Source organism: Diplotaxodon limnothrissa, linkage group LG2 (assembly GCF_057381915.1).
Source record: "Diplotaxodon limnothrissa isolate DT_005_m linkage group LG2, D_limnothrissa_male_GT1.1, whole genome shotgun sequence".
Classification (NCBI taxonomy): Eukaryota; Metazoa; Chordata; class Actinopteri; order Cichliformes; family Cichlidae; genus Diplotaxodon; species Diplotaxodon limnothrissa.
This window is the reverse complement of record NC_140597.1, coordinates 32,502,889-32,518,215: the sequence shown is the minus strand read 5'-3', so window position 1 is coordinate 32,518,215 and position 15,327 is coordinate 32,502,889. Positions and strand designations below refer to the sequence as shown.

Sequence of the window (15,327 nt, the reverse complement as noted above, 5' to 3'; positions counted from 1 at the left end):
ATGTCTGTACCACATGTGCCACGTGTAAAATGTATTTGTGTTTCAAACAGGGCATGCATTCCAATAAGCGTCGAACAATTTGGAAGAGCTTTTGTGCACTGTTAAGGGTTTATTGAAAGAGTTTACTCTAACCACGAATATTAGATTTGCATTATCCATATTCTGTTCAAAAGAACTCATAGCCTACATCTAATGTTGCTAGTAGACTGAAAAAACAAATCACCGTTGGTTTTCTACAATATTTGGTACAGTCTATAAGTTTACAAGAAGCTATTTACTCATTCAAAACTTAACTTAAATTCAGTGATATTTCAAATTTTTACTTATCACATCTTTTAATACTCTATGCTCACCTGCTGGCTCTCAAAGGTCCAGGTGCTGTCGGGTAAAGACGCATCCAGAACACTGATCACCTCCTTAAAGTCTGTGGTGCTGCTGGGTTTAATCAGAGTGAAATCGCTGTACTCTGACATTGGAGACATACAGGACCTGAAGGACTGACTCTGAGACAGCATGTCTCCTCCCAGGACCTCCACGTATTTTATAGGTCCATCAGTGTTGAGCTGAATTTGCAGGTTTCTGTTGGGGTTCTTGTAATCATCAGAGTCAGTCCGTCTCATGCAGCACGTGCTGCTGCTCCTGCTGTTCCTGATGCATTTAACCGCTAAGATGAGGAAAGTGACCAGAGACAGCACGGACACCGAGGCCAGAGAGAGAATCAAATAAAGGGTGATTCTCCCAGTTTTCTTGCTGGGCTCGGCCGCTTTATGTCGGAGGTCTGAGATGGGCTCATGGAGGCCGTCCTCCAGTATGATGGACACCGTGACTGTGGAGGACTGGATCGGTTCCCCGTCGTCCTTGATCTCTATAAGCAGCCTCTGAGAGGAGTCGTCCTGCTCGGACACAGCGCGTTTAGTCCTCACCTCCCCTGTGTACAGATTGACGGTGAAGAGAGAGGCGTCTGTGGCCTCCGCCAGTCTGTAGGAGATCCAGGCGTTATGGCCCGAGTCAGCGTCCACGGCTGTCACCTTGGTAACCAGGTGACCCGCTTTCGCGGAGCGAGGCATCCTCTGATGAGAGAGGGAGCCCATGGCAGCGGAGGAGGGGTAAATAACAGCGGGGGCATTGTCGTTCTGGTCCAGGATAAAAACATGGACAGTGGCGTTGCTGCTGAGAGACGGAGAGCCCTGATCCTTTGCCTGGACCTGAATCTGAAACACCTTCAGTTTCTCATAGTCGAACGAGTGCATGCTGTAGATGCTGCCGTTATCTGAGTTAATGTAAACATACGATGAGACAGAAACATCCTGCACTTTAGAGTCCAGTATAGAGTAAGAGACCTTTGCGTTTTCACCGGCATCAGGATCAGTTGCGGACACAGAGCACAAAATTTTCCCAGGAGGATGGTTTTCTTTTACATAAATGAGATAAGAGGGCTTGGAGAAAATTGGTGGGTTGTCATTTACATCTGACAATTCAACGAGTATTATTTTTTCACTTGTTAATGCGGGGTTTCCTGAGTCAGAAGCACTTATTTTAACTCTATATTGGGCGTTTTTTTCACGGTCAAGTCGCCCATTTGTCACTAATGAATAATGGTTAGAAACGGAAGGGTTTAACTTAAAGGGAGATTTGGGGGATAAGGTCAGTAAAACTTTGCCATTGTCACCAGAATCTGGGTCTTTTGCACTTATTAATGCAATAACTGTCCCTACTGCAGAGTCTTCTGGAACAGGCGATGTTAAAGATGTAACAATGATTTCAGGATTATTGTCGTTAATGTCAAGTATTTTAATTTCGATCCCACAGTGCCCATCCATCTGAGGATTTCCTTTGTCTTTGGCAGTAATATCAAATCTATGTAAAGAGTTTGTTTCATGGTCTAAATTTCCTCTAACAACTATAGTTCCAGTAGAAGATTCAATGGCAAATAACGATAAAATCAAATCCGATGTTTGTTCTGCAAAAAAATATTCGATTTCTCCATTTACTCCTTCGTCTGCATCCGTGGCCTTAACGTGCAGTATTTCAGTCCCGGGTGTTGCTTTCTCACTAACATTAGTCTCATACACTTGTTTTTCAAACTGGGGCGCATTGTCATTGATGTCAAGTACTATAACTGTAATTTCAGATGTCCCTGAACGCACCGGATCTCCACCATCTACAGCGGTGAGGATGAGATTATGTACAGGCATCTTTTCTCGATCAAGAGGTTTTTCAAGCACTAATTCAGGGATCTTCCTTCCGTCCTTGTGATTTTTAACAGTCAGTTTGAAATTGTCGTTTTTGGTTAGCATGTAAGAACGCACAGAATTAACGCCGACATCGGGATCCTGCGCACTTTCTAAAGGAAATCGAGCACCTGGATTTACCAGCTCTGCAATTTTTACCACCTTTTCTTTTGTAAGAAAACTAGGAGAATTATCATTGGTGTCCTGTATTTCAATTTCGACTCTGTGCAGCTGTAGAGGGTTATCAATAACTAGTTCCAGAGGCAATAAACACGATGGTTTTTGCCCACACATTTCCTCCCTATCTATTCTATCGGTGACCACCAGTTCTCCCTTCCCCAAGTCCACACTAAAATACTGCTTACCAGCTTCCGAGGTTAACCGCAATTTACGCCTATGCAGTTCAGACACAACCAAACCCAAATCTTTGGCTATATTTCCTACCACAGAGCCCTGTTTCAGTTCTTCTGGTATGCTGTAGCGAGTCTGTCCGTCTATTGTAGTCCATAAAAGAAAGAAATGATGCCACCACAAAAACACCTGCCATGTCGGTAATCTGTTCCACATCATTTCACGTTCAGTATATCCCATATCTTTTCACTCCAGTCCCAACTTTTCGACCGATTAAGTATAGAAGGTTTATAATCCAAGGTAGATGCGTCCTCAGACATAACAGTGAAAGTCATGCTTTGTGTCTGGATATGCATCCTCCCCCTCCAGTGCAGAACATTGTAACGGTTAAGAGGGTGATGCTACTCGGTGAGACGGAGTAGATCTCTTTGTACAGCTCGGGATTTCATTGGTGGGAGCAGTACAGCTATTTCCACCAATCATGGCATCACTGAACATCTTCAAAGGAGTGACGCAAAAGCAAGAGCCACAAAAAAATAATCGAATTTCCCATTATTAAACACATTATCAAACATCGTTAGTTACTATGAATGAAACCGTATATCCAGCATCTGCAGTCATCTTTACAATGTTTTTTGGGGGCTATAAATATAATTCTACATAATCCAGTGATTATATTTCTATCTTTTTATGCTATTATTAATAGCTGATAGATGAATATGTATAGCGTCATCGGAGCTACTCAGTGAGTGATCACTTCAAAATTATTAATATAATGATTTGCATTAATCCATTGATACATGTATCTTACTCTTGTTAATCATCTTGCCTGTATGTACCTGCCTGCATGCACTAGCTTTTGTGGCAGACAAGGCTCTTCGTTGCCTTCCTGTGGCCAGAGCAAGCTAGTGCAGCCTGCAGACAGTAACTCACGCCTCAGAGAAATAATTCTGACGGCAGCCAACGTAAAATACCCGTATGGAGGTCGGTAGAGCAAGTGCGAGGGGAGGAGAGCGTTGATGACGTGGGAAGCCGCTCTCTCTCTCTCTCTGTCTCACCATATGAACACAGCCTGATCCTCTCTCTCTCACACACACTAATAGAGAGCGAGCATCATGCTACACTCATACTACACTTAAAACTATTCACAAATAATTTTAGAGATTTTTATAGACATCCCTATCTATGTGCGCCATCCCTTTACTGAAAATAGCCATTATGCGCTTAAAATACAACCCTCAATATTAAATATTGTACAAAACTTAACAAAAACTGCAAACACATCAATTAAAAATACCTACAGATACGAAAAACAAGAAAGAGTAAAGCTGTAGTATTGGAAGTAGTCGTGTTCTCTAATAAGAAGTGGGCGACAGAGGGAGATGTAGAGAGTCAGTGTGAGAGAGAAGGAGGAGGGGGAGCTCTTTGGAGCTATTTTCAGCACCACCAGTGTGGACAGCGCCACACAGGCGGCCAACTGCTGCTGCTGCATGCTGCTGAAGAGACAGCCAGCTTACAAGGCTCCCACTGAAGACGGGCCTGGAAAATAAAACCTCAGCCTACTCGATATTTTTTTCAGCTGTACACAAAAATACACAGGACTAGACTGCGTCACAAGCACAACCCATGAAATTTTACTGCTGTAAACACACATGTAGATAATGTGTGTTTACAGCACACATTATCTACATGTGTGTGTGTTTTTTGGCTAACTGTTATTTGGCATTGATGTTATCTGATACTTGTCACTTAGTATCAATATTTTAAGTCATTTTAACCTGTAATTTGTATCTTTGTACAGCACTTTGGCTAACACTACTGTTGTAATAAAATGTCCTATATAAATAAATAAATGTAAACATAAACATAAAAGGTGAAAGAACAGTAAAATAAAAAGCTTAAAATGTATGGTTAGATGTTTATTTAAAAAATATCTGGCCACATAAAGTATTAAATGTTATATTAATATTATGGTATTTAGTCATGGGGCAAAACCAAGGCTCGGAGACATAAGATAACTTAAAAATTCTGAAACCAGTTCTTGTTCAACAAAAGTTAAATTATTGTGGTTGGTATTAAGCTGCTAGTAAATTCAAGTTATTGAATCAAATCTGCAAGGACATTTATTAAAAGTGAAATTGTGATTTACACAACTGGAAGCAAAGTTCTGCAAATGAAATCACTCTTAAAAATCCCCATATTCCATGTGTTCACTGTCCAGCACACAGTACACAGCTAATGCTGATCAATGGATCAGTTTCTACATCACACACAGGATGGAAAGCTGGATACTCTCCTATATAGTCACTATATAAATATGGAAATATTACCTCAGGTTTCATTAAATAATACCAGTGAAAGACTAATGACAGTAGTAGTATACCTACTACTATGAATCTACATTAACTAACTGTAGCTTAATGAAATAAAGTTCAAGTTTTCAATTCCATTTATTTTACGTTAGTTTCCAAAGTTTCTCCTTTCAGTTTATTGTTTACTGATTTAAGCTTAAGATTTAAGCTTAGTTCTCAGTAGCTTCATTCTTACTTTTAGTCTTCTGAAGTATAATAATATGGAGGGCATTTAACAGAGGTATGATTTAAGCTATTCAGAACAACTATTACAAATATAATACAACACTTTTTGAAGGTAGTTGACTCACTGGCATGTAGATGTACAAAGTCTTAAAAAAGCACATGCATCTCGGACTGTAATGACAAATTTCAACAAAAACAAAAACTTAACAAAAAGAAAAACACTGACATCTGCTCAGTTGTTTTATTTCAGAAGTGTAGTTTTTATTTTTATTTGAGAACTTAAATGTTTTTAATGCAAAGTTTTTTTTTGTTTAGTTGGAGTTCACTATAATATGTAATTTTCAATAGTAGTTTCAGATGTACATATCGTTAGCTTCATAGCATAATTGCCTAAGTCATTTGACTAAGTCAATGACTTAGGCACTTATGCTATGAAGCTAACGATATATGAACATTTCTTTACACTTTTAAAAAGTAAAAATCACCAAATGTGAATAATATACATCTGTGGAATCTTCCAAGGCACTTCTCCTTATGTCAAAACATGATACTGTATGTTTTTATACTTATTGCAGAACTTCTCTATACTTAGAGTTGCAGACACATTCTATTAAAGCCCAGTATATTCAGGTTTCTGAGACCATTTTCCATTTTTAAATAATCACTCTTAAAACACCATATTATTTTTATTCATCCTTTGTTAATCAGGATTACATTAACTAGATTATTAATAAATGCAGATATTTGCTGCTGAATTGTTTTTACTCATGCCATCAACTGCAGATTTGACAACAAAGAAGACTTGAACATGATTAATATTTAGAAATCATGACTAAAATCCTTTACATGTTGTATTGATCAGTGCATTGTTCTGACATTTAGAGATATGTGAGTATATTATTAATTCATGCCCCTCTGATAGATCATGTGACCCCACATGAAAAAAATAATGCTTTTTAATGCATTAAGTCATGTAAATACCATTACTGTAAAGCAGCACCTTTAATTATTTGTAGGCAGGTGTTGTGACAACTTTATAGTCCTTTTGGCGGGAACAGTTTGTGACCCTGTGGCATATTTCTCTTACTTTGGACCCTCTTCTATATCAGAAGAGAGGCAAGCCTGCGTTCTATAACCTCCTAAGACCCGAACTCTTTCATGGGATGCAATTTTAATTTCTCTTCGCTATTTGGGCTGATTGGGACCTGATGAATGTAAAGACAAAGAATTACCAGATATTTTTTTTTACCTGATTTTTGTTTCTAGGAAAAATTAGATCCACATATGAGGATATTCGTATGAAATTTCGATCGAACAGCAGCAATATAATGTCCTCATAAGTGAATATCAGACCCTTGTGGAGCAAAATTGAGTATTTTGGTCTAAATAACCCAAAATGTGTTGTCCAAATATGTGGACGCCAGGTCCTAGGAGGATAAGGCAGGCTTGATAAAAGCCATACCTATCTGTGTAATGCAACATAAACAGGACACCTCATGAAATAAAATCCAATACACCCACTCCAGGCGCTGAATCAGCAGAACAGTTTATTGATCTTTATTTTGATATCTCCTAACTAAGTTTGAGTGAATTTCTGGTAATAGAATACTGAAAACAAGCTAGTGATAATTGATCATTCTAAACAGACAGACATTGCTATCATTAGTAGGTTATTGTCCTATTACTTGAGCTATACTTCATCATTTGGATTGCAATATCCTATTTAATCACTATGATGCAATGGTTTCTTATTTATATAGTGGTTGATGGTCCAGAGTATCAATCCAGTAACTAAAGTTCTTGGTACTGGACAGCATAATCCGTGCACCTTCATTCTGGCATGAGATCTGTAGCAGCTGGTCTTCCCTGCTAATACATTCCTTAAACCAAATTAACTTGTTTACAGTGAGAGATACTGAGCTTACACAAATATCCTATTTAAATGTAAAACACTTTGAGGCCTTTAAAATCTATAACGGAGCTGATGGCTTACTAATCTATAGTGAGATCTTAAATTATGAGCGCATTAATGTAATTAAGTGTTTGCCCCCAGTCAACAATCAAATTATGTTTTATTGATAACCTACTTAAGCAATAAACCAGTCACACCGTCACACGTGCTCAGATGTCACAAAAGCCACATCCATGGATGCCTGATTGAATCAGTGGAGGTAAATGTTTTGTGAGGTATGCAAAGAGATGTGTTGCTTGTAAAACCCCCCAAAAACAAACAAACAAACAAAGAATGATTATCTGCTTATGTGGTGTTTGGACACTGCAGCAAAATAAGTTATTGTTACATTTTGTGTTTAAAGTCTGTTTTTGTATGTGATTGAAAAGATGTGCCTGTGTGAGTGCATCAGTACTCTGTCCTGCTTGTTTAATCAGAATAATTTGCACTGATGTATGTCTTTGATGGCAATAGTGTACAAGAAGAATAAAAAATATTTCTTACCTTATTTGGTGAGTCATGATTTGACAGGATTGAGGTAGGAAACAGGAACAGCGCAGCGCAATGAGTGGAAAGAAAACATGAAAGAGAAAAACAAGAGAGACAAGATATCAGTTAGACTGGTGTCTTTATCCAGAGTTTGGCTGTGGGGAGAACGGTAACCAGCATACTTACCATTACAAAAAAAAAACAAAAAAAACAAAAAAAACCAAAAAAAAACAGGGTGAAAAGATTGTGTGGTGAGTCATAAAGTACTAATCGTACTAACTAACTAACTATAAACTGGTGTTATAATGATGTGCAGTGAATAACAGTGTAATAACTATTTATTCAGATAGACTGTGTTATCTGCTCTGTGTGTGCACAAACTATTAAATTTCTACACGGGAAGTAATGATATGATTAAATGCTCATCACAATGTACTGTACCAAACATCAAAAGACAGAAAAAAGAAAACAAATACAAAGCATGATACAAGTTTTCCTCATACCATCTTAAAAATGTATAAAAATAAGTGCCGTATTTTCAAACAGTATTAAGCATTAAGGAGGCTGTAACCTTAAATGATAAAAGACTGGAACATGGTATCAATCTAATACTCAGAGTTTGAAGTATGTATTAATAAAAAGATCCAATGTGAGTATGAAAGTGAAGGAGAGAGAAGGGATATTCACAGATACAATCTTAAAGTATATATATATTGTTAGTTTAACAAAAATCAAAACCAAAACAGATGATACTATTGTAAAAAACAGAAAATAAATCAGGTGATATAACATAAAAATAATCTCTGTTGGATATGTAATAACAGTAAACAGACCATTGTCACAGCAGTTTTAGCTAAAATATCCATTTTGATCAGTATTCATGAAACAATTTACAGGTAAAACAATCAGCTAACCTCTTTCAACAGAAGCACATACATGCTTGGATACTACAACAACCATTTTAGCCCAAATAGGAACACCAGTGTGATCATTACTGAGGGATAATAGGTCAAAGGAATCAAATCACACCACTGCACTGGTGGAAAAACTGCCACTACCCCCATAACAACAGCAGAGGGCCTCAAGGCGATGGCGAGCTAAATCCATGCCATATTAATGAGATTCTTTGCACTGTGCCCCATGTTTGTCACATCTGACATGTGTGATGAGTATCTTAGCGGGGGAGCTCTGAGCTTCTAAGACAAAGCAAAGCATAAACTGCTTTTCATTACACTGGGATTATACATTAAACTGTACATTATATAACCTTGCCATTTATGCATATGAACACATTTCAGGAAGTAATACATGATCAGTGTTGCTTAGAAACACAAAACAGCTCAGCCAGTGCACAAAGAAATGACAAAAGGACACCAAAATGCTGTTGTTCCTTTTAAAAAGCCATACAAAAAAAATAAAATAGAAATCAGGTCATTCAGTGGGTCATTCACAGTTGAATTACAGTCATCAGAGACAACATTTTGCTGAAACGGGTTGTGAGAAAACACACAGGGTAGCACAGATTAGAAAAAATATCACAAACAGCCATGACAGCCCAATCTCCCTCCCCTTTCTCCATCATTAGCCACCCAAGGTCTGAGGATGCTGCACCTATTTTCCCATAACAGGGGTGTTTCCTTTGCTCATTCTAGCCACAAATCTAAAAAGCCAGTAAGTACCAGAGGGTACATCTGCTGCTGAACCCCTGTGGCATCATAAAAAATGGTACAGTCCTGCCCGTGAGTCAGCTTGTTGCTATGGTAACACATCCCACCTCCTTTACTTGCATCCCACCCTGCTTCCTGCAGCCTAACAGGGATAGCAAAAAAAGGAGCTAGAAAAAACAATATGGAGGATGAATAGCCAGCAGAAGAGGAGATGGGAAATGATGCTCTCACACACGTGCACATTCACACTCATAACATGTTCAGATAAAGCAGACATTTATAGACTGCTGGGTACAAACAAATCTCTTGGCAATTGGCAGAAAAGTGGGACAAAAGAGATTTTTATTCTTGTCACAAACATAGCAGCCAAACACAGAGATGAAAAAACACCCAATGGTTTGTTATTCCTTTTTATAGACTGGACAAAATGTCCTACATTGAGCAATCTTCCTCTCCCTTTCTCTGTGTGTCTTTTTTCCTCTCTCTGCAGCAGAGTGGTGCAGCTGGAGAGGGGGAGGGGAGGGATGCAGAAAACGAGATCAGGAGGAAAATGAAAGAGTGCTGTAGACAGAATAACTGATAAAGAGTGGCGTCCAGCTACAATTTCACACCACTTTAACTTAAGTTAATAATTAAATTTGAATGGTTAAAATAAATATATGTACACTTTATGTGTGCTTGCTTTTTAATATATTTTCTCAAATTTCTTACCCATATACTGCAAATTTTAAAGGTGTATACTTCCATTAAGCAATAAATGAACTCTCTCACAGGGACAGAACACACTGGGTTTTTTTTAGCATTATTTTTGAGAGATCTGTAGCTTTTATCTTTTCCCTGTTAGTATCATGTTCAATATATTACACTGTCTGCCCAAAGGATATTATGACATACTTATAAGTCCCCAATATCTCAGCTATCTGGCCAATACTGTAAAAGAAATACAACAGGGGACTTAAATATATACATCCTCATCTTCAAAGACAACACACAATGTGTTGATAGTCCCCAGAGGCATAAACATGAGCACACAGCTGCTCACCAGACAGCCTGGCAAGGAAGTCAGGACACATAGAAACAGCTTAGATCTGTGGGAACCAAGAGCTTCTGCATGTGATTAAAGTTTTGTGGCTAGTAGGAAGTTTAACAAAGTAATAACCAAGGGTTTGTGTAGGTTTGAAGGTTCTAAAATGGCTGATGGCAGCTTCAAGGGAGGGTTCTTAAAAAGGAGAAGGATAAAAGAACATACGGATTTAGTAAATGGTATAAAACTCATTGAATGATTTAAGTGGTTGCAAAGACATTTCTGTGAGCTTTGACCCCTAAGGAGACAAAAGAATTTATGGCACTCAGTGAAAAATGCCACCAGCATAAACAGGAAAGACATAATGGAGTAAAGACAGTTAAAAACAGGTAAAGCAGACACAGATGTAGGCGTATAATAATGGCAGACTGCTTCCAGAGGGTATGTGGGTTAACACAATTAACCTCATGGTTTGAGATTTTTGAACTTGGATTTTTATATGCACAAACCCTGACCTCAAGATATAAGTATATATAAATAACAATATATATTTAAAACAAAACAGACTATAGACACCAGACAATAAAGATCCACAACTTTCATTCAAAAGTGGAGAACATGAAACAAACAGAACTGCTGAAGGATTATCTTTAATTACGTTATGCCAATAGTAAGTCACCACTCATGCAATAACCAGAATATTAAAAAAAAAAAGCACTATGAACCTTACATCTAAAGTGAAGTCTAATTTTCACCAAATGTGGAGAAAAGAAAAGTCAGTTATTATTTTTCTCATGACAGGCGCTGCAATAATAACAGGGTTATTTGTGCCAAAACAGCACAGAACTATCATATTTAAAAAAAAAAAAAACTTACATAGGATCATGTGGAAAGAAGAAAATCCACTCAGTTGCTATGTAATGCTCACAAGATACTGAATAATTAATTACAGATTAATTAGATTTCAATATAATTTAGTTCAGTTGTCCTGTGTAACTGCATTTGTTGTTCAGTCAGATTCAGCCTCTAGTTGTTTGTTATACAACATTTATCTCTAGCTTTATGGTTTTGCTGGTTTTCTACTTATTTTTTCTACATACTTCAGTCTCTCTGTCTGTGTTACTTACAGTGCACTTAAATGTAGCCTGACATAATAGTTTCAGTTTTCTATTTTCACCTTTTTACAGCAGACAAAGAGGGCTGCAGACCAAAATGGCTGCTGTGCTTCACAAACACAAATGCTGCACAGAGGATGATGAGACTGTGCCGGTTACCACGTGCTTCTTCCCTTCCCCCTCCTGCCTCTCTCTTTCTCTCCATCTCCTCTCAACCTCCTTAGGATAAATTGTGACTGTTCCCTTTACACCTGCAGTACATTTTAAACAGTTAAACCCCAAAACACTGTATCATTCTTTGATCATATTTATTGAATTGAATGAACTAACTTTGTTATATTCAAGAGGAATTCCACCCTGGCTTTTGTATTGCAACCACAACTGCTGCTGTAACATGTGCAGCCCAAAACCCACGCCTGTAAACTGTTATGAAGGGAACTAGGTCACTGAAAAGTAGTCCACTGCATGGTTGTGTTTTTCGCAGTGAGAGCAATCTGTAGCAAAGCTTTAGCAGGGATGAAGCCCTGAATTATTTTTATTTTACTATGGCAAGATAGTAAGAAGACTATCTCTGATAGCCATACAGCACATTATAACTCCTCTTTGCATTTTTCAGAGTAAGAGGTCTCAACATGGAAAGCACATTGTTATGTGTTTCGTCAGCACATAACATCAAGTTTCACTGCAAGATGAGGCAAACATTTGCCAGCACTACTATATGACAAATTTAACAAATAATTAATATGATAAAGAAACAATGAAAACAAGATGGAAATACTAATTCAATAAGATGACTGTAGTGTCATAAAGCAAAGACAAAAGTTCACCCTTTGTACCGAGCATGAATCAGCATAAGAGAATGTGCAGTAACAAAAAATACTGATTCATTTTCAAAATAACTGAAAAGTATCTGTTTAGGCTTGTAGACTATACCAGTCAAGAAAAAAAAGAAAAGAAAAAAAAATCCACCGTTAAGCATGTCTAAATAGTAAGTTGTGGTGGGAACTAATGAACTAATTTATTCAGTATAGTTTTAAATTCACATTTTCTGAACCATCCTATTGCATTTTTTAATTTTTATACCCCTGAACAACTGTCTATAATCTTAACTTAGATAGATACCTGCAGACTACTTTTGGAACAGTAAGGACTGAAACTGAGTAGACTTGATGATATAAATACAGTATGAGATAATAAAAATAATGACTGATCAGTGACCTAACTAATGTGTGTGTGTGTGTGTGTGTGTGTGTGTGTGTGTGTGTGTGTGTGTGTGTGTATATATAGGTGTGTGTGTGTGTGTGTGTGTGTGTGTGTGTGTGTGTGTGTGTGTGTGTGTGTGTGAATATAGATTTTCAGGAATTTATGACCTCACCGTGGGTATATTCTCTGACTCGGTTTTATGCCTTTGAACTGTCCTGGTAGCACTTTGGTCAATACTCATAGTGCTTTGGCTGAAGGGTCGGGAGTTCTTCACATCACTCATTCGAGAGTCAGTAGTACCATAGACCTCATAACTGAACCCCTGCTTCAGCGTACCGGTGCCGCTTACGTCTGCGTAAAGGGGAGGATAGTATGGAATAACAGGAAGATTCCCGCTGGATTTATAAAACAACCTCTCGCGTCTCCACCTGTAGATTCTGACTGATATAATAACCACTAAACACGTGATGAAGAGGAAGGAAACTACAGCCAGAGCCAAGACTAAGTAAAAAGTCAGGTTGTTATTGTACTCCTTGTCGTGCGTCAACTCAGTGAACTCCGACAGCACTTCAGGGAAGCTGTCCGCCACCGCCACGTTAACAATGACTGTAGCAGAACGAGAGGGCTGCCCGTTGTCCTCCACTATAACAGTCAGTCTTTGTTTGACAGCATCTTTATCAGTGACTTGGCGAATAGTTCTGATTTCTCCATTCTGTAAGCCCACTTCAAACAGCGCCCTGTCTGTGGCTTTCTGCAGTTTATAGGAGAGCCAGGCATTCTGTCCAGAGTCCACATCAACAGCCACCACTTTAGTCACCAGATAGCCCACATCTGCTGAACGAGGCACCATTTCAGCCACCAGAGAGCCACCAGTCTGGACTGGGTACAGAACCTGAGGGGGGTTGTCGTTTTGGTCCTGGATCATTATTTTCACAGTCACGTTGCTGCTGAGTGGAGGAGAGCCTCCATCTTGCGCTTTTACGCGAATATGGAACTCTTTTGTTTGCTCATAGTCGAAGGAGCGCACAGCAACTATCTCCCCCCGCTCTACATTCACTGAAAAATAAGCAGAAGCTGACATCCCATTCAGCTGACTATCCTCAAGAAAATACGAAATGCGCGCATTGCTTCCATAGTCCATGTCGCTGGCTTTGACGGTGAGGAGTGACATACCAGGTGAATTATTTTCATTGACGAAAGCGGTCAAAAACTGTTGCGGGAACGTTGGTGCGTGGTCATTTACGTCCGATATTCTTAAATTAATACTCTTGTTTGTGGAAAAAGGCGGGGAACCCTCATCTACTGCTGTAATAGTTATATTATATTCTGGTACTGTTTCACGATCCAAAATATCGTCAGATATCAGACTATAGAAATTAGGTGCGGAGGACTTGATTTTGAAAGGCAAATCTTGGCTAATATAACACCTAACATGACTATTTTTACCCGAGTCCAAATCTTTAATATTGATCATTGCTATGACGGTATTTAGAGGGGAATCTTCTGGCATTGCATTGGAGAGGGAAATGATGCTAATTATAGGGGCATTATCATTTAGGTCGGTCACTTCAATTAGCACCTTGCTTGTGTCTGTAAGGCCCCCTTTGTCCGTGGCTTCAATGTTTATTTCATAATGTTTAGCTTTTTCATAATCTAAAACACCAGTTACACTTATTTCTCCGCTGTAGGGGTCTATAATAAACAGGGAAGATGCACTGCTGGTATGCTGTGAGAACGAAAATGTTATCTCTTCATTTGTTCCCTTATCATTATCAGAGGCACTGACTCTTAAAATAACGGCGCCCTTCGGTGCGTTTTCAGGAACGGTAACCCTGTAAACGGACTGGCTGAATACTGGCGCATTGTCGTTAGCATCCAGAACAATGACGTTTATTTTGACTGAACCCGATTTCTGAGGATTACCTCCATCAAATGCTGTCAGAGTTAATTTATGCTCTTCTTGTTTTTCTCTATCAAGCGATGTGTGAAGAACCATTTCAATATATTTTGTACCATCGGGAAGAGATACAACGTTCAGTTTGAAATTATCTGAAGGGTTGAGTTTGTACGTTTGAATGGTGTTCATTGCTACATCGGGGTCACTGGCACTCTCTAAGGAATAACGAGCCCCCGGTGAGGCAGATTCAATAACCTGGAAATTGTATTCCTTCTTGGAAAAATACGGAGCGTTGTCATTGATATCTAAAATCTCTACATCGATTCTGTGTAGCTCCATTGGATTTTCAAGGATTATTTGGAAATGAAGAGAGCACGGAGACACTTGCTTGCATAATTCTTCCCTGTCTATCCTTTTAGCCACTACTAAAGTCCCTTTTTCTGAATTCAGACCAATGTACTCACTGTCGTCCTCGGTAAATATCCTAGCACGCCCAGATTTCAATCGCTTAATATCCAAACCTAGATCTTGAATTATATTCCCGACAACAGAGCCCGTCGCCATCTCCTCTGGTATAGAATAACGGACCTGACCGACAGCCATTTCTGCGACGCAGATGCAGACAAGCAGCGGCAACAATGAAGCAATTTTCTTTTCGGCGAAATAACAAAAAACACCCATAGTGACGAAATTGTTCACAATATCTGAATGAGGAAAAGAGAAAAAAAACACGGTGGGAAAACGGACCAAATATTTGGTCACAAGTTAACAACTGAGTACGGGGAGTGTGGTTTGTCAGTCTAGCTCCGAATAAAGCAACAGAATGGCGAGGGAGGACCTCGACTAGAAAAAAAGCTCTGAT

At 38.7% G+C, this 15,327-nt stretch overlaps 1 protein-coding gene and 2 pseudogenes across 7 annotated transcripts in view; all 3 read right to left on the bottom strand.

Annotated features, from left to right (window-relative positions):
- Nucleotides 1–15,327, bottom strand: part of LOC146638834 (protocadherin gamma-A11-like) — a 227,557-nt gene that overhangs the window by 43,354 nt on the left and 168,876 nt on the right. The gene's annotated exons all lie outside the window — the stretch shown is intronic.
- On the bottom strand, nucleotides 336–2,894 carry LOC146638870 (protocadherin gamma-C5 pseudogene; annotated as a pseudogene).
- LOC146638869 (protocadherin gamma-A11 pseudogene) lies at nucleotides 12,729–15,146 on the bottom strand (annotated as a pseudogene).